We start from the raw sequence: 21666 nt of genomic DNA on the forward strand, positions 1-21666 counted from the left end.
CTGTCAGCTTTAAAATTCTCTTTCAGTTGCCACCCTCACAGATGGATTAGGAAACTCTTTCCGGTGCACTCATTAGTGAAATGACCTCAATGAAGCTGGAATCCAATATCTAATGGCCGATTTTTAGCGAGTCCACACGCCAGGGTGGTCGGGGTCCAATGCAGCCCCGGCCAGGCCCAGGCCCCGGCCCCTTGGACTGGGCCACAGGAGGACGCAGAGGAGGGTCCCGGCCCCCCCGGTCGCGTTGCCGGCAGTTCTCCAAGGGCTTGGGCGTTTTCCAGAGGTAGGAGATGGAGGGGACTGATTTCTTCAGCGCCCCACAAACCACGCCACCCCACCCATGGGACACATCCCTAGAGAGAGAGAGAGACGCCCCATACACTCGCTCCCCTCCCCCATGCGCTGTGCCCCAGCCCGGGGCCCGGGGGAATAGGCGGCAGCCCACCCACAGGGTGGGGGGCCCAGCTGAAAGGGGTTGTCGGGGAGGGCGGCCCCTGCCTGGGGTCAAAGGGCGGGCGATCCGCGCGTGCGCAATCGGCGGCGGCGGCGGCGGCGGCGGCGGCGGCGGGGGCGGCCACGAGCTGGGGGTGGGGGGCGGGTAGGTGAAGGAGGCCAGGCGAGGAGAGGAAGGGGGCTGGAAGGTCTCCACCTTGGCGAGTCCAGCCGTGGAGGCGCATCTTGTGTGAGTGTGAGTGTGTGTGTGTGTGTGTGTGTGTGTATAGAGAGACAGCCCCCCACCCCGGCCCACCGCTCCCTGCCCGCCCCGCCCCGCCTGTCACCCCCGTCCCTCGGAGCCCGCCGGACCCGGCCGGTGAACTCAACAGGCCCGGCCCGGCGCGGGTCAGCGCCGGTGCGGGGCCTGGGGCGGGAGGAGGCGGCGGGGAAGCGCAGAGAGGCTCGGCTTCTTGAGCGGGGCAGGGGCGCCCTCCGCCGTCTAGGGCCACACCACCCTGAACGCGCCCGACCTCGTCTGGTCTCGGAAGCTAAGCAGGGTCGGGCCTGGTTAGTACTTGGATGGGAGACCGCCTGGGAATACCGGGTGCCGTAGGCTTCTTCTTTTTTTTTTTTTTTGTTTTGCCTCTTGTTCTGTCCCCTCTCTGGGAGCGAGGCGGCGGCCCGGGGTGGGGGTCACCCCCACCCTCAGCGCCCGCCGCGGTGCCTGGCGCCCCAGCCCGCACCGTGGGGCCTCCTCTTGTCCCAAGCCGCGACACCGCCGTCACGCGGCAGCATGCGTGGCTTCTGGACTGTCAGGTCTCAGACCAAAGGTCTGCTCTGTGGGAACCGACACGCTGGAGGAAACCTTGAGAGTCTGAGAGGGGAGGGAGTTCCAGAAGAAGGCCAGGATGTCATTTGGAGGGAGTATGTGACCAGAACTCGTCCCGTTGCTTTTGGGGTTCTATGGGCTACACGTAGGAATCTTTGGTGGTGGCACCTGATGTTGGGGGATCCGGAGTCGCACCCAGACCTGCTCCACAGGCCTCCTTTTACTTTTCTCTTCGGATTCATTATTTTTAAAAAGTGTCTCTTATCTCTATGATTGCATTTTCTTTTCTCTCTCTTTTCAAGCAGATGATGGGAGTCCAAGTATTAAGGTGACATGTGTTGCCCGTGCCCCCCTCCCCCCTGTGTTCTTATTCATTTACCTCTGATGTCGTTCCAGCGTATTGTGGGGGTACCAATGTTAAGGTCGGGTACGTTGCCCTCTCCCAGCCTCCCCCCTCGGGTCAGAGCCTCAAGTGCGCCCATGCCCCAGTCGGTGCGCACCCACCCCATTCCTAATGGAGGTGTATGCCCATCCCCTCCCCCCACCCGCCCGACACCCACCCGATGAAGGTGATTCCTCTGTGTCCACTTAGGTGTCCATCGGTTCGTACCCATTTGCTGGTGAGCGCGAGCACGTGGTGCTCGTGTGTCCATTCTTGGGCTACCTGGCTTACTGGAACGGGTTCCAGCTCTGGCCAGGAGAACCACGAGAGGTGCCCTCTCACCGCTGCTCCTCCTAGCTGAATAGCACTCCGTGGTGTCCACGCGCCACATTTCATTTACGCACTCGTGGGTCGATGGGCACTCGGGTCGCTTCCAGGTCTTTGCGATTGTGACTTGTGCCCTGACTCTAACCCTAACCCTTACCCAGCCCGTCTCCTCCTCGGCCCCTGCCTGACTGACTCCTTCCCGCCCGGCCTGTCACCTGTCACCGTCCTCTGCCCCTGCCTGACACGCTCCTCCCCGCCCGGGCCGTCACCGTCCTCGGCCCCTGCCTGACGGGGCTCCTCCGTCGCCTGGGCCTTCCAAGGGCTTGGTGTGGACGCTGGTTCCAGGACGCCCTCCCAGGAACCCGGTAGCAGGGCGGCCGCAGCGTCTCGCGCCACCCAACCGTCCGCCGGCCGGCGGCCGTCGCTAAGTGGCCTGCGGGGGACGTGCCCCCACTGTGGGGCGGGCGCCCAGCCTGGTGTCTTCTCCGAGGCCCCGTGGCTGCTTTCACCACCCCCGCAAGGGGAGAGCCGCGGAGGTGGGGACCGCCTCCTCGTGGGGACGTACACCCAGCTCTCCACGTCGGATTCCGGGGCTCTCTGTCCTGCCAGAAGGCCCAGCTGGCCTGCGGGTCCTTAGAGTGGCAAAAACATCCGAAAACTGAGATTGAGGGTCCGGTGGTTGTCTGCACTTTTGTGCTGGGCACCCCAGGGAGGCCCGGGGGCTGGCTGGACGACGCGGTCTGCTGGGCAGGGGGGGGGGTTTGGAGGAGCAACTGATGCCCTTTGCACTTTGGGTAGCAAGTGTCTGAGGTGTCTCTGAGCCCTGCGCCATGTCGGGGGTGGGGGGTGGGAGGTCGGTGGGGGTGGAGGAGCAGGAGGAGGAGGAGGAGGAGGTGGGAAGGGCCGTGGCCTGCAGTCGTCTTCCCGGGGTGGCTTCTTCCACAGGCTGCTTGGCCTGGGCTCCCTGCACCTGGGCCTTTGGAGGACTGGCCCTGTGCTTGCCAACGCTTCCCCTGCAGGGACCCAGAGCTGGGAGGTTGCATCTCTCAGCCCTGGGTCGGGCAGAGCCCCAGCGGGCCATGCCCACAACCTCTCTCAGCACGGGTCCCCCAGAAGGCTCCTTTGGGACCAGGATTCTCTTGCGGGTGACTCTTTAAGGTCTGGCCCCTGGATGGAGGGGCACCAGGAGTAGAGGAGCAGGAAGGGGAAGGGGGTGGCCATGCGAGGGGACACTTTCAGGCCAAGTCCCAGCTTCAGCCTGATCCTCCTGGGAACCCCGGGGTGTACGTCACACCTCCTGGTTGTCCCGCTCTGAGACAAGGAGCCGGGCTTCGCATTCCCCCAGCAGCCAGTCGTGGGCTGAGGACACCTGGGGCGTTGGGAACTCCCTGGCTTCTCCTTGGCTTAACATCTGGAGCTGCTTGTGAATCGTGCCGCCACACACACACCCGAGTGCAGGTGTCTTCTGCACAGACTGCGGGCCTCGCTCTTCTGAATGCCGCTAGCTCGCCACCCACCCACGGGTGAACCTGGTCAGGGTACTTTCTCTCGGGGGCAGACTCTGATCCTGGCGGGCTACCGGTGTTTCTGTTTGCTCGTTTCTTTCTTCCATTTCGGGAAAGGCTTCCTTACTGGGTGTGGAAATCTCCTATGCCTTTCCTCGCCTATTCTGTCAGCTTTAAAATTCTCTTTCAGTTGCCACCCTCACAGATGGATTAGGAAACTCTTTCCGGTGCACTCATTAGTGAAATGACCTCAATGAAGCTGGAATCCAATATCTAATGGCCGATTTTTAGCGAGTCCACACGCCAGGGTGGTCGGGGTCCAATGCAGCCCCGGCCAGGCCCAGGCCCCGGCCCCTTGGACTGGGCCACAGGAGGACGCAGAGGAGGGTCCCGGCCCCCCCGGTCGCGTTGCCGGCAGTTCTCCAAGGGCTTGGGCGTTTTCCAGAGGTAGGAGATGGAGGGGACTGATTTCTTCAGCGCCCCACAAACCACGCCACCCCACCCATGGGACACATCCCTAGAGAGAGAGAGAGACGCCCCATACACTCGCTCCCCTCCCCCATGCGCTGTGCCCCAGCCCGGGGCCCGGGGGAATAGGCGGCAGCCCACCCACAGGGTGGGGGGCCCAGCTGAAAGGGGTTGTCGGGGAGGGCGGCCCCTGCCTGGGGTCAAAGGGCGGGCGATCCGCGCGTGCGCAATCGGCGGCGGCGGCGGCGGCGGCGGCGGGGGCGGCCACGAGCTGGGGGTGGGGGGCGGGTAGGTGAAGGAGGCCAGGCGAGGAGAGGAAGGGGGCTGGAAGGTCTCCACCTTGGCGAGTCCAGCCGTGGAGGCGCATCTTGTGTGAGTGTGAGTGTGTGTGTGTGTGTGTGTGTGTGTATAGAGAGACAGCCCCCCACCCCGGCCCACCGCTCCCTGCCCGCCCCGCCCCGCCTGTCACCCCCGTCCCTCGGAGCCCGCCGGACCCGGCCGGTGAACTCAACAGGCCCGGCCCGGCGCGGGTCAGCGCCGGTGCGGGGCCTGGGGCGGGAGGAGGCGGCGGGGAAGCGCAGAGAGGCTCGGCTTCTTGAGCGGGGCAGGGGCGCCCTCCGCCGTCTAGGGCCACACCACCCTGAACGCGCCCGACCTCGTCTGGTCTCGGAAGCTAAGCAGGGTCGGGCCTGGTTAGTACTTGGATGGGAGACCGCCTGGGAATACCGGGTGCCGTAGGCTTCTTCTTTTTTTTTTTTTTTGTTTTGCCTCTTGTTCTGTCCCCTCTCTGGGAGCGAGGCGGCGGCCCGGGGTGGGGGTCACCCCCACCCTCAGCGCCCGCCGCGGTGCCTGGCGCCCCAGCCCGCACCGTGGGGCCTCCTCTTGTCCCAAGCCGCGACACCGCCGTCACGCGGCAGCATGCGTGGCTTCTGGACTGTCAGGTCTCAGACCAAAGGTCTGCTCTGTGGGAACCGACACGCTGGAGGAAACCTTGAGAGTCTGAGAGGGGAGGGAGTTCCAGAAGAAGGCCAGGATGTCATTTGGAGGGAGTATGTGACCAGAACTCGTCCCGTTGCTTTTGGGGTTCTATGGGCTACACGTAGGAATCTTTGGTGGTGGCACCTGATGTTGGGGGATCCGGAGTCGCACCCAGACCTGCTCCACAGGCCTCCTTTTACTTTTCTCTTCGGATTCATTATTTTTAAAAAGTGTCTCTTATCTCTATGATTGCATTTTCTTTTCTCTCTCTTTTCAAGCAGATGATGGGAGTCCAAGTATTAAGGTGACATGTGTTGCCCGTGCCCCCCTCCCCCCTGTGTTCTTATTCATTTACCTCTGATGTCGTTCCAGCGTATTGTGGGGGTACCAATGTTAGGGTCGGGTACGTTGCCCTCTCCCTGCCTCCCCCCTCGGGTCAGAGCCTCAAGTGCGCCCATGCCCCAGTCGGTGCGCACCCACCCCATTCCTAATGGAGGTGTATGCCCATCCCCTCCCCCCACCCGCCCGACACCCACCCGATGAAGGTGATTCCTCTGTGTCCACTTAGGTGTCCATCGGTTCGTACCCATTTGCTGGTGAGCGCGAGCACGTGGTGCTCGTGTGTCCATTCTTGGGCTACCTGGCTTACTGGAACGGGTTCCAGCTCTGGCCAGGAGAACCACGAGAGGTGCCCTCTCACCGCTGCTCCTCCTAGCTGAATAGCACTCCGTGGTGTCCACGCGCCACATTTCATTTACGCACTCGTGGGTCGATGGGCACTCGGGTCGCTTCCAGGTCTTTGCGATTGTGACTTGTGCCCTGACTCTAACCCTAACCCTTACCCAGCCCGTCTCCTCCTCGGCCCCTGCCTGACTGACTCCTTCCCGCCCGGCCTGTCACCTGTCACCGTCCTCTGCCCCTGCCTGACACGCTCCTCCCCGCCCGGGCCGTCACCGTCCTCGGCCCCTGCCTGACGGGGCTCCTCCGTCGCCTGGGCCTTCCAAGGGCTTGGTGTGGACGCTGGTTCCAGGACGCCCTCCCAGGAACCCGGTAGCAGGGCGGCCGCAGCGTCTCGCGCCACCCAACCGTCCGCCGGCCGGCGGCCGTCGCTAAGTGGCCTGCGGGGGACGTGCCCCCACTGTGGGGCGGGCGCCCAGCCTGGTGTCTTCTCCGAGGCCCCGTGGCTGCTTTCCCCCCCCCCCGCAAGGGGAGAGCCGCGGAGGTGGGGACCGCCTCCTCGTGGGGACGTACACCCAGCTCTCCACGTCGGATTCCGGGGCTCTCTGTCCTGCCAGAAGGCCCAGCTGGCCTGCGGGTCCTTAGAGTGGCCAAAACATCCGAAAACTGAGATTGAGGGTCCGGTGGTTGTCTGCACTTTTGTGCTGGGCACCCCATGGAGGCCCGGGGGCTGGCTGGACGACGCGGTCTGCTGGGCAGGGGGGGGGTTTGGAGGAGCAACTGATGCCCTTTGCACTTTGGGTAGCAAGTGTCTGAGGTGTCTCTGAGCCCTGCGCCATGTCGGGGGTGGGGGGTGGGAGGTCGGTGGGGGTGGAGGAGCAGGAGGAGGAGGAGGAGGAGGTGGGAAGGGCCGTGGCCTGCAGTCGTCTTCCCGGGGTGGCTTCTTCCACAGGCTGCTTGGCCTGGGCTCCCTGCACCTGGGCCTTTGGAGGACTGGCCCTGTGCTTGCCAACGCTTCCCCTGCAGGGACCCAGAGCTGGGAGGTTGCATCTCTCAGCCCTGGGTCGGGCAGAGCCCCAGCGGGCCATGCCCACAACCTCTCTCAGCACGGGTCCCCCAGAAGGCTCCTTTGGGACCAGGATTCTCTTGCGGGTGACTCTTTAAGGTCTGGCCCCTGGATGGAGGGGCACCAGGAGTAGAGGAGCAGGAAGGGGAAGGGGGTGGCCATGCGAGGGGACACTTTCAGGCCAAGTCCCAGCTTCAGCCTGATCCTCCTGGGAACCCCGGGGTGTACGTCACACCTCCTGGTTGTCCCGCTCTGAGACAAGGAGCCGGGCTTCGCATTCCCCCAGCAGCCAGTCGTGGGCTGAGGACACCTGGGGCGTTGGGAACTCCCTGGCTTCTCCTTGGCTTAACATCTGGAGCTGCTTGTGAATCGTGCCGCCACACACACACCCGAGTGCAGGTGTCTTCTGCACAGACTGCGGGCCTCGCTCTTCTGAATGCCGCTAGCTCGCCACCCACCCACGGGTGAACCTGGTCAGGGTACTTTCTCTCGGGGGCAGACTCTGATCCTGGCGGGCTACCGGTGTTTCTGTTTGCTCGTTTCTTTCTTCCATTTCGGGAAAGGCTTCCTTACTGGGTGTGGAAATCTCCTATGCCTTTCCTCGCCTATTCTGTCAGCTTTAAAATTCTCTTTCAGTTGCCACCCTCACAGATGGATTAGGAAACTCTTTCCGGTGCACTCATTAGTGAAATGACCTCAATGAAGCTGGAATCCAATATCTAATGGCCGATTTTTAGCGAGTCCACACGCCAGGGTGGTCGGGGTCCAATGCAGCCCCGGCCAGGCCCAGGCCCCGGCCCCTTGGACTGGGCCACAGGAGGACGCAGAGGAGGGTCCCGGCCCCCCCGGTCGCGTTGCCGGCAGTTCTCCAAGGGCTTGGGCGTTTTCCAGAGGTAGGAGATGGAGGGGACTGATTTCTTCAGCGCCCCACAAACCACGCCACCCCACCCATGGGACACATCCCTAGAGAGAGAGAGAGACGCCCCATACACTCGCTCCCCTCCCCCATGCGCTGTGCCCCAGCCCGGGGCCCGGGGGAATAGGCGGCAGCCCACCCACAGGGTGGGGGGCCCAGCTGAAAGGGGTTGTCGGGGAGGGCGGCCCCTGCCTGGGGTCAAAGGGCGGGCGATCCGCGCGTGCGCAATCGGCGGCGGCGGCGGCGGCGGCGGCGGCGGCGGCGGCGGGGGCGGCCACGAGCTGGGGGTGGGGGGCGGGTAGGTGAAGGAGGCCAGGCGAGGAGAGGAAGGGGGCTGGAAGGTCTCCACCTTGGCGAGTCCAGCCGTGGAGGCGCATCTTGTGTGAGTGTGAGTGTGTGTGTGTGTGTGTGTGTGTGTATAGAGAGACAGCCCCCCACCCCGGCCCACCGCTCCCTGCCCGCCCCGCCCCGCCTGTCACCCCCGTCCCTCGGAGCCCGCCGGACCCGGCCGGTGAACTCAACAGGCCCGGCCCGGCGCGGGTCAGCGCCGGTGCGGGGCCTGGGGCGGGAGGAGGCGGCGGGGAAGCGCAGAGAGGCTCGGCTTCTTGAGCGGGGCAGGGGCGCCCTCCGCCGTCTAGGGCCACACCACCCTGAACGCGCCCGACCTCGTCTGGTCTCGGAAGCTAAGCAGGGTCGGGCCTGGTTAGTACTTGGATGGGAGACCGCCTGGGAATACCGGGTGCCGTAGGCTTCTTCTTTTTTTTTTTTTTTGTTTTGCCTCTTGTTCTGTCCCCTCTCTGGGAGCGAGGCGGCGGCCCGGGGTGGGGGTCACCCCCACCCTCAGCGCCCGCCGCGGTGCCTGGCGCCCCAGCCCGCACCGTGGGGCCTCCTCTTGTCCCAAGCCGCGACACCGCCGTCACGCGGCAGCATGCGTGGCTTCTGGACTGTCAGGTCTCAGACCAAAGGTCTGCTCTGTGGGAACCGACACGCTGGAGGAAACCTTGAGAGTCTGAGAGGGGAGGGAGTTCCAGAAGAAGGCCAGGATGTCATTTGGAGGGAGTATGTGACCAGAACTCGTCCCGTTGCTTTTGGGGTTCTATGGGCTACACGTAGGAATCTTTGGTGGTGGCACCTGATGTTGGGGGATCCGGAGTCGCACCCAGACCTGCTCCACAGGCCTCCTTTTACTTTTCTCTTCGGATTCATTATTTTTAAAAAGTGTCTCTTATCTCTATGATTGCATTTTCTTTTCTCTCTCTTTTCAAGCAGATGATGGGAGTCCAAGTATTAAGGTGACATGTGTTGCCCGTGCCCCCCTCCCCCCTGTGTTCTTATTCATTTACCTCTGATGTCGTTCCAGCGTATTGTGGGGGTACCAATGTTAGGGTCGGGTACGTTGCCCTCTCCCTGCCTCCCCCCTCGGGTCAGAGCCTCAAGTGCGCCCATCCCCCAGTCGGTGCGCACCCACCCCATTCCTAATGGAGGTGTATGCCCATCCCCTCCCCCCACCCGCCCGACACCCACCCGATGAAGGTGATTCCTCTGTGTCCACTTAGGTGTCCATCGGTTCGTACCCATTTGCTGGTGAGCGCGAGCACGTGGTGCTCGTGTGTCCATTCTTGGGCTACCTGGCTTACTGGAACGGGTTCCAGCTCTGGCCAGGAGAACCACGAGAGGTGCCCTCTCACCGCTGCTCCTCCTAGCTGAATAGCACTCCGTGGTGTCCACGCGCCACATTTCATTTACGCACTCGTGGGTCGATGGGCACTCGGGTCGCTTCCAGGTCTTTGCGATTGTGACTTGTGCCCTGACTCTAACCCTAACCCTTACCCAGCCCGTCTCCTCCTCGGCCCCTGCCTGACTGACTCCTTCCCGCCCGGCCTGTCACCTGTCACCGTCCTCTGCCCCTGCCTGACACGCTCCTCCCCGCCCGGGCCGTCACCGTCCTCGGCCCCTGCCTGACGGGGCTCCTCCGTCGCCTGGGCCTTCCAAGGGCTTGGTGTGGACGCTGGTTCCAGGACGCCCTCCCAGGAACCCGGTAGCAGGGCGGCCGCAGCGTCTCGCGCCACCCAACCGTCCGCCGGCCGGCGGCCGTCGCTAAGTGGCCTGCGGGGGACGTGCCCCCACTGTGGGGCGGGCGCCCAGCCTGGTGTCTTCTCCGAGGCCCCGTGGCTGCTTTCACCCCCCCCCGCAAGGGGAGAGCCGCGGAGGTGGGGACCGCCTCCTCGTGGGGACGTACACCCAGCTCTCCACGTCGGATTCCGGGGCTCTCTGTCCTGCCAGAAGGCCCAGCTGGCCTGCGGGTCCTTAGAGTGGCAAAAACATCCGAAAACTGAGATTGAGGGTCCGGTGGTTGTCTGCACTTTTGTGCTGGGCACCCCAGGGAGGCCCGGGGGCTGGCTGGACGACGCGGTCTGCTGGGCAGGGGGGGGGGTTTGGAGGAGCAACTGATGCCCTTTGCACTTTGGGTAGCAAGTGTCTGAGGTGTCTCTGAGCCCTGCGCCATGTCGGGGGTGGGGGGTGGGAGGTCGGTGGGGGTGGAGGAGCAGGAGGAGGAGGAGGAGGAGGTGGGAAGGGCCGTGGCCTGCAGTCGTCTTCCCGGGGTGGCTTCTTCCACAGGCTGCTTGGCCTGGGCTCCCTGCACCTGGGCCTTTGGAGGACTGGCCCTGTGCTTGCCAACGCTTCCCCTGCAGGGACCCAGAGCTGGGAGGTTGCATCTCTCAGCCCTGGGTCGGGCAGAGCCCCAGCGGGCCATGCCCACAACCTCTCTCAGCACGGGTCCCCCAGAAGGCTCCTTTGGGACCAGGATTCTCTTGCGGGTGACTCTTTAAGGTCTGGCCCCTGGATGGAGGGGCACCAGGAGTAGAGGAGCAGGAAGGGGAAGGGGGTGGCCATGCGAGGGGACACTTTCAGGCCAAGTCCCAGCTTCAGCCTGATCCTCCTGGGAACCCCGGGGTGTACGTCACACCTCCTGGTTGTCCCGCTCTGAGACAAGGAGCCGGGCTTCGCATTCCCCCAGCAGCCAGTCGTGGGCTGAGGACACCTGGGGCGTTGGGAACTCCCTGGCTTCTCCTTGGCTTAACATCTGGAGCTGCTTGTGAATCGTGCCGCCACACACACACCCGAGTGCAGGTGTCTTCTGCACAGACTGCGGGCCTCGCTCTTCTGAATGCCGCTAGCTCGCCACCCACCCACGGGTGAACCTGGTCAGGGTACTTTCTCTCGGGGGCAGACTCTGATCCTGGCGGGCTACCGGTGTTTCTGTTTGCTCGTTTCTTTCTTCCATTTCGGGAAAGGCTTCCTTACTGGGTGTGGAAATCTCCTATGCCTTTCCTCGCCTATTCTGTCAGCTTTAAAATTCTCTTTCAGTTGCCACCCTCACAGATGGATTAGGAAACTCTTTCCGGTGCACTCATTAGTGAAATGACCTCAATGAAGCTGGAATCCAATATCTAATGGCCGATTTTTAGCGAGTCCACACGCCAGGGTGGTCGGGGTCCAATGCAGCCCCGGCCAGGCCCAGGCCCCGGCCCCTTGGACTGGGCCACAGGAGGACACAGAGGAGGGTCCCGGCCCCCCCGGTCGCGTTGCCGGCAGTTCTCCAAGGGCTTGGGCGTTTTCCAGAGGTAGGAGATGGAGGGGACTGATTTCTTCAGCGCCCCACAAACCACGCCACCCCACCCATGGGACACATCCCTAGAGAGAGAGAGAGACGCCCCATACACTCGCTCCCCTCCCCCATGCGCTGTGCCCCAGCCCGGGGCCCGGGGGAATAGGCGGCAGCCCACCCACAGGGTGGGGGGCCCAGCTGAAAGGGGTTGTCGGGGAGGGCGGCCCCTGCCTGGGGTCAAAGGGCGGGCGATCCGCGCGTGCGCAATCGGCGGCGGCGGCGGCGGCGGCGGCGGCGGCGGGGGCGGCCACGAGCTGGGGGTGGGGGGCGGGTAGGTGAAGGAGGCCAGGCGAGGAGAGGAAGGGGGCTGGAAGGTCTCCACCTTGGCGAGTCCAGCCGTGGAGGCGCATCTTGTGTGAGTGTGAGTGTGTGTGTGTGTGTGTGTGTGTGTATAGAGAGACAGCCCCCCACCCCGGCCCACCGCTCCCTGCCCGCCCCGCCCCGCCTGTCACCCCCGTCCCTCGGAGCCCGCCGGACCCGGCCGGTGAACTCAACAGGCCCGGCCCGGCGCGGGTCAGCGCCGGTGCGGGGCCTGGGGCGGGAGGAGGCGGCGGGGAAGCGCAGAGAGGCTCGGCTTCTTGAGCGGGGCAGGGGCGCCCTCCGCCGTCTAGGGCCACACCAACCTGAACGCGCCCGACCTCGTCTGGTCTCGGAAGCTAAGCAGGGTCGGGCCTGGTTAGTACTTGGATGGGAGACCGCCTGGGAATACCGGGTGCCGTAGGCTTCTTCTTTTTTTTTTTTTTTGTTTTGCCTCTTGTTCTGTCCCCTCTCTGGGAGCGAGGCGGCGGCCCGGGGTGGGGGTCACCCCCACCCTCAGCGCCCGCCGCGGTGCCTGGCGCCCCAGCCCGCACCGTGGGGCCTCCTCTTGTCCCAAGCCGCGACACCGCCGTCACGCGGCAGCATGCGTGGCTTCTGGACTGTCAGGTCTCAGACCAAAGGTCTGCTCTGTGGGAACCGACACGCTGGAGGAAACCTTGAGAGTCTGAGAGGGGAGGGAGTTCCAGAAGAAGGCCAGGATGTCATTTGGAGGGAGTATGTGACCAGAACTCGTCCCGTTGCTTTTGGGGTTCTATGGGCTACACGTAGGAATCTTTGGTGGTGGCACCTGATGTTGGGGGATCCGGAGTCGCACCCAGACCTGCTCCACAGGCCTCCTTTTACTTTTCTCTTCGGATTCATTATTTTTAAAAAGTGTCTCTTATCTCTATGATTGCATTTTCTTTTCTCTCTCTTTTCAAGCAGATGATGGGAGTCCAAGTATTAAGGTGACATGTGTTGCCCGTGCCCCCCTCCCCCCTGTGTTCTTATTCATTTACCTCTGATGTCGTTCCAGCGTATTGTGGGGGTACCAATGTTAAGGTCGGGTACGTTGCCCTCTCCCAGCCTCCCCCCTCGGGTCAGAGCCTCAAGTGCGCCCATGCCCCAGTCGGTGCGCACCCACCCCATTCCTAATGGAGGTGTATGCCCATCCCCTCCCCCCACCCGCCCGACACCCACCCGATGAAGGTGATTCCTCTGTGTCCACTTAGGTGTCCATCGGTTCGTACCCATTTGCTGGTGAGCGCGAGCACGTGGTGCTCGTGTGTCCATTCTTGGGCTACCTGGCTTACTGGAACGGGTTCCAGCTCTGGCCAGGAGAACCACGAGAGGTGCCCTCTCACCGCTGCTCCTCCTAGCTGAATAGCACTCCGTGGTGTCCACGCGCCACATTTCATTTACGCACTCGTGGGTCGATGGGCACTCGGGTCGCTTCCAGGTCTTTGCGATTGTGACTTGTGCCCTGACTCTAACCCTAACCCTTACCCAGCCCGTCTCCTCCTCGGCCCCTGCCTGACTGACTCCTTCCCGCCCGGCCTGTCACCTGTCACCGTCCTCTGCCCCTGCCTGACACGCTCCTCCCCGCCCGGGCCGTCACCGTCCTCGGCCCCTGCCTGACGGGGCTCCTCCGTCGCCTGGGCCTTCCAAGGGCTTGGTGTGGACGCTGGTTCCAGGACGCCCTCCCAGGAACCCGGTAGCAGGGCGGCCGCAGCGTCTCGCGCCACCCAACCGTCCGCCGGCCGGCGGCCGTCGCTAAGTGGCCTGCGGGGGACGTGCCCCCACTGTGGGGCGGGCGCCCAGCCTGGTGTCTTCTCCGAGGCCCCGTGGCTGCTTTCACCACCCCCGCAAGGGGAGAGCCGCGGAGGTGGGGACCGCCTCCTCGTGGGGACGTACACCCAGCTCTCCACGTCGGATTCCGGGGCTCTCTGTCCTGCCAGAAGGCCCAGCTGGCCTGCGGGTCCTTAGAGTGGCAAAAACATCCGAAAACTGAGATTGAGGGTCCGGTGGTTGTCTGCACTTTTGTGCTGGGCACCCCAGGGAGGCCCGGGGGCTGGCTGGACGACGCGGTCTGCTGGGCAGGGGGGGGGGTTTGGAGGAGCAACTGATGCCCTTTGCACTTTGGGTAGCAAGTGTCTGAGGTGTCTCTGAGCCCTGCGCCATGTCGGGGGTGGGGGGTGGGAGGTCGGTGGGGGTGGAGGAGCAGGAGGAGGAGGAGGAGGAGGTGGGAAGGGCCGTGGCCTGCAGTCGTCTTCCCGGGGTGGCTTCTTCCACAGGCTGCTTGGCCTGGGCTCCCTGCACCTGGGCCTTTGGAGGACTGGCCCTGTGCTTGCCAACGCTTCCCCTGCAGGGACCCAGAGCTGGGAGGTTGCATCTCTCAGCCCTGGGTCGGGCAGAGCCCCAGCGGGCCATGCCCACAACCTCTCTCAGCACGGGTCCCCCAGAAGGCTCCTTTGGGACCAGGATTCTCTTGCGGGTGACTCTTTAAGGTCTGGCCCCTGGATGGAGGGGCACCAGGAGTAGAGGAGCAGGAAGGGGAAGGGGGTGGCCATGCGAGGGGACACTTTCAGGCCAAGTCCCAGCTTCAGCCTGATCCTCCTGGGAACCCCGGGGTGTACGTCACACCTCCTGGTTGTCCCGCTCTGAGACAAGGAGCCGGGCTTCGCATTCCCCCAGCAGCCAGTCGTGGGCTGAGGACACCTGGGGCGTTGGGAACTCCCTGGCTTCTCCTTGGCTTAACATCTGGAGCTGCTTGTGAATCGTGCCGCCACACACACACCCGAGTGCAGGTGTCTTCTGCACAGACTGCGGGCCTCGCTCTTCTGAATGCCGCTAGCTCGCCACCCACCCACGGGTGAACCTGGTCAGGGTACTTTCTCTCGGGGGCAGACTCTGATCCTGGCGGGCTACCGGTGTTTCTGTTTGCTCGTTTCTTTCTTCCATTTCGGGAAAGGCTTCCTTACTGGGTGTGGAAATCTCCTATGCCTTTCCTCGCCTATTCTGTCAGCTTTAAAATTCTCTTTCAGTTGCCACCCTCACAGATGGATTAGGAAACTCTTTCCGGTGCACTCATTAGTGAAATGACCTCAATGAAGCTGGAATCCAATATCTAATGGCCGATTTTTAGCGAGTCCACACGCCAGGGTGGTCGGGGTCCAATGCAGCCCCGGCCAGGCCCAGGCCCCGGCCCCTTGGACTGGGCCACAGGAGGACGCAGAGGAGGGTCCCGGCCCCCCCGGTCGCGTTGCCGGCAGTTCTCCAAGGGCTTGGGCGTTTTCCAGAGGTAGGAGATGGAGGGGACTGATTTCTTCAGCGCCCCACAAACCACGCCACCCCACCCATGGGACACATCCCTAGAGAGAGAGAGAGACGCCCCATACACTCGCTCCCCTCCCCCATGCGCTGTGCCCCAGCCCGGGGCCCGGGGGAATAGGCGGCAGCCCACCCACAGGGTGGGGGGCCCAGCTGAAAGGGGTTGTCGGGGAGGGCGGCCCCTGCCTGGGGTCAAAGGGCGGGCGATCCGCGCGTGCGCAATCGGCGGCGGCGGCGGCGGCGGCGGCGGCGGCGGCGGCGGCGGGGGCGGCCACGAGCTGGGGGTGGGGGGCGGGTAGGTGAAGGAGGCCAGGCGAGGAGAGGAAGGGGGCTGGAAGGTCTCCACCTTGGCGAGTCCAGCCGTGGAGGCGCATCTTGTGTGAGTGTGAGTGTGTGTGTGTGTGTGTGTGTGTGTATAGAGAGACAGCCCCCCACCCCGGCCCACCGCTCCCTGCCCGCCCCGCCCCGCCTGTCACCCCCGTCCCTCGGAGCCCGCCGGACCCGGCCGGTGAACTCAACAGGCCCGGCCCGGCGCGGGTCAGCGCCGGTGCGGGGCCTGGGGCGGGAGGAGGCGGCGGGGAAGCGCAGAGAGGCTCGGCTTCTTGAGCGGGGCAGGGGCGCCCTCCGCCGTCTAGGGCCACACCACCCTGAACGCGCCCGACCTCGTCTGGTCTCGGAAGCTAAGCAGGGTCGGGCCTGGTTAGTACTTGGATGGGAGACCGCCTGGGAATACCGGGTGCCGTAGGCTTCTTCTTTTTTTTTTTTTTTGTTTTGCCTCTTGTTCTGTCCCCTCTCTGGGAGCGAGGCGGCGGCCCGGGGTGGGGGTCACCCCCACCCTCAGCGCCCGCCGCGGTGCCTGGCGCCCCAGCCCGCACCGTGGGGCCTCCTCTTGTCCCAAGCCGCGACACCGCCGTCACGCGGCAGCATGCGTGGCTTCTGGACTGTCAGGTCTCAGACCAAAGGTCTGCTCTGTGGGAACCGACACGCTGGAGGAAACCTTGAGAGTCTGAGAGGGGAGGGAGTTCCAGAAGAAGGCCAGGATGTCATTTGGAGGGAGTATGTGACCAGAACTCGTCCCGTTGCTTTTGGGGTTCTATGGGCTACACGTAGGAATCTTTGGTGGTGGCACCTGATGTTGGGGGATCCGGAGTCGCACCCAGACCTGCTCCACAGGCCTCCTTTTACTTTTCTCTTCGGATTCATTATTTTTAAAAAGTGTCTCTTATCTCTATGATTGCATTTTCTTTTCTCTCTCTTTTCAAGCAGATGATGGGAGTCCAAGTATTAAGGTGACATGTGTTGCCCGTGCCCCCCTCCCCCCTGTGTTCTTATTCATTTACCTCTGATGTCGTTCCAGCGTATTGTGGGGGTACCAATGTTAGGGTCGGGTACGTTGCCCTCTCCCTGCCTCCCCCCTCGGGTCAGAGCCTCAAGTGCGCCCATCCCCCAGTCGGTGCGCACCCACCCCATTCCTAATGGAGGTGTATGCCCATCCCCTCCCCCCACCCGCCCGACACCCACCCGATGAAGGTGATTCCTCTGTGTCCACTTAGGTGTCCATCGGTTCGTACCCATTTGCTGGTGAGCGCGAGCACGTGGTGCTCGTGTGTCCATTCTTGGGCTACCTGGCTTACTGGAACGGGTTCCAGCTCTGGCCAGGAGAACCACGAGAGGTGCCCTCTCACCGCTGCTCCTCCTAGCTGAATAGCACTCCGTGGTGTCCACGCGCCACATTTCATTTACGCACTCGTGGGTCGATGGGCACTCGGGTCGCTTCCAGGTCTTTGCGATTGTGACTTGTGCCCTGACTCTAACCCTAACCCTTACCCAGCCCGTCTCCTCCTCGGCCCCTGCCTGACTGACTCCTTCCCGCCCGGCCTGTCACCTGTCACCGTCCTCTGCCCCTGCCTGACACGCTCCTCCCCGCCCGGGCCGTCACCGTCCTCGGCCCCTGCCTGACGGGGCTCCTCCGTCGCCTGGGCCTTCCAAGGGCTTGGTGTGGACGCTGGTTCCAGGACGCCCTCCCAGGAACCCGGTAGCAGGGCGGCCGCAGCGTCTCGCGCCACCCAACCGTCCGCCGGCCGGCGGCCGTCGCTAAGTGGCCTGCGGGGGACGTGCCCCCACTGTGGGGCGGGCGCCCAGCCTGGTGTCTTCTCCGAGGCCCCGTGGCTGCTTTCACCCCCCCCCGCAAGGGGAGAGCCGCGGAGGTGGGGACCGCCTCCTCGTGGGGACGTACACCCAGCTCTCCACGTCGGATTCCGGGGCTCTCTGTCCTGCCAGAAGGCCCAGCTGGCCTGCGGGTCCTTAGAGTGGCAAAAACATCCGAAAACTGAGATTGAGGGTCCGGTGGTTGTCTGCACTTTTGTGCTGGGCACCCCAGGGAGGCCCGGGGGCTGGCTGGACGACGCGGTCTGCTGGGCAGGGGGGGGGGTTTGGAGGAGCAACTGATGCCCTTTGCACTTTGGGTAGCAAGTGTCTGAGGTGTCTCTGAGCCCTGCGCCATGTCGGGGGTGGGGGGTGGGAGGTCGGTGGGGGTGGAGGAGCAGGAGGAGGAGGAGGAGGAGGTGGGAAGGGCCGTGGCCTGCAGTCGTCTTCCCGGGGTGGCTTCTTCCACAGGCTGCTTGGCCTGGGCTCCCTGCACCTGGGCCTTTGGAGGACTGGCCCTGTGCTTGCCAACGCTTCCCCTGCAGGGACCCAGAGCTGGGAGGTTGCATCTCTCAGCCCTGGGTCGGGCAGAGCCCCAGCGGGCCATGCCCACAACCTCTCTCAGCACGGGTCCCCCAGAAGGCTCCTTTGGGACCAGGATTCTCTTGCGGGTGACTCTTTAAGGTCTGGCCCCTGGATGGAGGGGCACCAGGAGTAGAGGAGCAGGAAGGGGAAGGGGGTGGCCATGCGAGGGGACACTTTCAGGCCAAGTCCCAGCTTCAGCCTGATCCTCCTGGGAACCCCGGGGTGTACGTCACACCTCCTGGTTGTCCCGCTCTGAGACAAGGAGCCGGGCTTCGCATTCCCCCAGCAGCCAGTCGTGGGCTGAGGACACCTGGGGCGTTGGGAACTCCCTGGCTTCTCCTTGGCTTAACATCTGGAGCTGCTTGTGAATCGTGCCGCCACACACACACCCGAGTGCAGGTGTCTTCTGCACAGACTGCGGGCCTCGCTCTTCTGAATGCCGCTAGCTCGCCACCCACCCACGGGTGAACCTGGTCAGGGTACTTTCTCTCGGGGGCAGACTCTGATCCTGGCGGGCTACCGGTGTTTCTGTTTGCTCGTTTCTTTCTTCCATTTCGGGAAAGGCTTCCTTACTGGGTGTGGAAATCTCCTATGCCTTTCCTCGCCTATTCTGTCAGCTTTAAAATTCTCTTTCAGTTGCCACCCTCACAGATGGATTAGGAAACTCTTTCCGGTGCACTCATTAGTGAAATGACCTCAATGAAGCTGGAATCCAATATCTAATGGCCGATTTTTAGCGAGTCCACACGCCAGGGTGGTCGGGGTCCAATGCAGCCCCGGCCAGGCCCAGGCCCCGGCCCCTTGGACTGGGCCACAGGAGGACACAGAGGAGGGTCCCGGCCCCCCCGGTCGCGTTGCCGGCAGTTCTCCAAGGGCTTGGGCGTTTTCCAGAGGTAGGAGATGGAGGGGACTGATTTCTTCAGCGCCCCACAAACCACGCCACCCCACCCATGGGACACATCCCTAGAGAGAGAGAGAGACGCCCCATACACTCGCTCCCCTCCCCCATGCGCTGTGCCCCAGCCCGGGGCCCGGGGGAATAGGCGGCAGCCCACCCACAGGGTGGGGGGCCCAGCTGAAAGGGGTTGTCGGGGAGGGCGGCCCCTGCCTGGGGTCAAAGGGCGGGCGATCCGCGCGTGCGCAATCGGCGGCGGCGGCGGCGGCGGCGGCGGCGGCGGGGGCGGCCACGAGCTGGGGGTGGGGGGCGGGTAGGTGAAGGAGGCCAGGCGAGGAGAGGAAGGGGGCTGGAAGGTCTCCACCTTGGCGAGTCCAGCCGTGGAGGCGCATCTTGTGTGAGTGTGAGTGTGTGTGTGTGTGTGTGTGTGTGTATAGAGAGACAGCCCCCCACCCCGGCCCACCGCTCCCTGCCCGCCCCGCCCCGCCTGTCACCCCCGTCCCTCGGAGCCCGCCGGACCCGGCCGGTGAACTCAACAGGCCCGGCCCGGCGCGGGTCAGCGCCGGTGCGGGGCCTGGGGCGGGAGGAGGCGGCGGGGAAGCGCAGAGAGGCTCGGCTTCTTGAGCGGGGCAGGGGCGCCCTCCGCCATCTAGGGCCACACCACCCTGAACGCGCCCGACCTCGTCTGGTCTCGGAAGCTAAGCAGGGTCGGGCCTGGTTAGTACTTGGATGGGAGACCGCCTGGGAATACCGGGTGCCGTAGGCTTCTTCTTTTTTTTTTTTTTTGTTTTGCCTCTTGTTCTGTCCCCTCTCTGGGAGCGAGGCGGCGGCCCGGGGTGGGGGTCACCCCCACCCTCAGCGCCCGCCGCGGTGCCTGGCGCCCCAGCCCGCACCGTGGGGCCTCCTCTTGTCCCAAGCCGCGACACCGCCGTCACGCGGCAGCATGCGTGGCTTCTGGACTGTCAGGTCTCAGACCAAAGGTCTGCTCTGTGGGAACCGACACGCTGGAGGAAACCTTGAGAGTCTGAGAGGGGAGGGAGTTCCAGAAGAAGGCCAGGATGTCATTTGGAGGGAGTATGTGACCAGAACTCGTCCCGTTGCTTTTGGGGTTCTATGGGCTACACGTAGGAATCTTTGGTGGTGGCACCTGATGTTGGGGGATCCGGAGTCGCACCCAGACCTGCTCCACAGGCCTCCTTTTACTTTTCTCTTCGGATTCATTATTTTTAAAAAGTGTCTCTTATCTCTATGATTGCATTTTCTTTTCTCTCTCTTTTCAAGCAGATGATGGGAGTCCAAGTATTAAGGTGACATGTGTTGCCCGTGCCCCCCTCCCCCCTGTGTTCTTATTCATTTACCTCTGATGTCGTTCCAGCGTATTGTGGGGGTACCAATGTTAAGGTCGGGTACGTTGCCCTCTCCCAGCCTCCCCCCTCGGGTCAGAGCCTCAAGTGCGCCCATGCCCCAGTCGGTGCGCACCCACCCCATTCCTAATGGAGGTGTATGCCCATCCCCTCCCCCCACCCGCCCGACACCCACCCGATGAAGGTGATTCCTCTGTGTCCACTTAGGTGTCCATCGGTTCGTACCCATTTGCTGGTGAGCGCGAGCACGTGGTGCTCGTGTGTCCATTCTTGGGCTACCTGGCTTACTGGAACGGGTTCCAGCTCTGGCCAGGAGAACCACGAGAGGTGCCCTCTCACCGCTGCTCCTCCTAGCTGAATAGCACTCCGTGGTGTCCACGCGCCACATTTCATTTACGCACTCGTGGGTCGATGGGCACTCGGGTCGCTTCCAGGTCTTTGCGATTGTGACTTGTGCCCTGACTCTAACCCTAACCCTTACCCAGCCCGTCTCCTCCTCGGCCCCTGCCTGACTGACTCCTTCCCGCCCGGCCTGTCACCTGTCACCGTCCTCTGCCCCTGCCTGACACGCTCCTCCCCGCCCGGGCCGTCACCGTCCTCGGCCCCTGCCTGACGGGGCTCCTCCGTCGCCTGGGCCTTCCAAGGGCTTGGTGTGGACGCTGGTTCCAGGACGCCCTCCCAGGAACCCGGTAGCAGGGCGGCCGCAGCGTCTCGCGCCACCCAACCGTCCGCCGGCCGGCGGCCGTCGCTAAGTGGCCTGCGGGGGACGTGCCCCCACTGTGGGGCGGGCGCCCAGCCTGGTGTCTTCTCCGAGGCCCCGTGGCTGCTTTCACCCCCCCCCCCGCAAGGGGAGAGCCGCGGAGGTGGGGACCGCCTCCTCGTGGGGACGTACACCCAGCTCTCCACGTCGGATTCCGGGGCTCTCTGTCCTGCCAGAAGGCCCAGCTGGCCTGCGGGTCCTTAGAGTGGCAAAAACATCCGAAAACTGAGATTGAGGGTCCGGTGGTTGTCTGCACTTTTGTGCTGGGCACCCCAGGGAGGCCCGGGGGCTGGCTGGACGACGCGGTCTGCTGGGCAGGGGGGGGGGTTTGGAGGAGCAACTGATGCCCTTTGCACTTTGGGTAGCAAGTGTCTGAGGTGTCTCTGAGCCCTGCGCCATGTCGGGGGTGGGGGGTGGGAGGTCGGTGGGGGTGGAGGAGCAGGAGGAGGAGGAGGAGGAGGTGGGAAGGGCCGTGGCCTGCAGTCGTCTTCCCGGGGTGGCTTCTTCCACAGGCTGCTTGGCCTGGGCTCCCTGCACCTGGGCCTTTGGAGGACTGGCCCTGTGCTTGCCAACGCTTCCCCTGCAGGGACCCAGAGCTGGGAGGTTGCATCTCTCAGCCCTGGGTCGGGCAGAGCCCCAGCGGGCCATGCCCACAACCTCTCTCAGCACGGGTCCCCCAGAAGGCTCCTTTGGGACCAGGATTCTCTTGCGGGTGACTCTTTAAGGTCTGGCCCCTGGATGGAGGGGCACCAGGAGTAGAGGAGCAGGAAGGGGAAGGGGGTGGCCATGCGAGGGGACACTTTCAGGCCAAGTCCCAGCTTCAGCCTGATCCTCCTGGGAACCCCGGGGTGTACGTCACACCTCCTGGTTGTCCCGCTCTGAGACAAGGAGCCGGGCTTCGCATTCCCCCAGCAGCCAGTCGTGGGCTGAGGACACCTGGGGCGTTGGGAACTCCCTGGCTTCTCCTTGGCTTAACATCTGGAGCTGCTTGTGAATCGTGCCGCCACACACACACCCGAGTGCAGGTGTCTTCTGC

At 64.0% G+C, this 21666-nt stretch overlaps 6 non-coding genes across 6 annotated transcripts; all 6 read left to right on the forward strand.

Annotated features, from left to right (window-relative positions):
• The first annotated feature begins 932 nt into the window (after window positions 1–932).
• Window positions 933–1051, forward strand: LOC142876501 (5S ribosomal RNA). The gene has a single exon (XR_012923402.1). It is a non-coding gene; the product is annotated as a 5S ribosomal RNA (ribosomal RNA).
• Window positions 1052–4568: 3517 nt separating this feature from the next.
• LOC142876503 (5S ribosomal RNA) lies at window positions 4569–4687 on the forward strand. Its single transcript, XR_012923404.1, has one exon. It is a non-coding gene; the product is annotated as a 5S ribosomal RNA (ribosomal RNA).
• Window positions 4688–8216: 3529 nt separating this feature from the next.
• On the forward strand, window positions 8217–8335 carry LOC142876504 (5S ribosomal RNA). The gene has a single exon (XR_012923405.1). It is a non-coding gene; the product is annotated as a 5S ribosomal RNA (ribosomal RNA).
• A 3524-nt stretch (window positions 8336–11859) lies between these two features.
• On the forward strand, window positions 11860–11978 carry LOC142876543 (5S ribosomal RNA). The gene has a single exon (XR_012923444.1). It is a non-coding gene; the product is annotated as a 5S ribosomal RNA (ribosomal RNA).
• A 3532-nt stretch (window positions 11979–15510) lies between these two features.
• LOC142876505 (5S ribosomal RNA) lies at window positions 15511–15629 on the forward strand. Its single transcript, XR_012923406.1, has one exon. It is a non-coding gene; the product is annotated as a 5S ribosomal RNA (ribosomal RNA).
• A 3524-nt stretch (window positions 15630–19153) lies between these two features.
• LOC142876541 (5S ribosomal RNA) lies at window positions 19154–19272 on the forward strand. The gene has a single exon (XR_012923442.1). It is a non-coding gene; the product is annotated as a 5S ribosomal RNA (ribosomal RNA).
• Window positions 19273–21666: the final 2394 nt, after the last annotated feature.

The sequence above is a fragment of the Microcebus murinus genome, chromosome 15 (genome assembly GCF_040939455.1).
Source record: "Microcebus murinus isolate Inina chromosome 15, M.murinus_Inina_mat1.0, whole genome shotgun sequence".
Lineage (NCBI taxonomy): Eukaryota > Metazoa > Chordata > Mammalia > Primates > Cheirogaleidae > Microcebus > Microcebus murinus.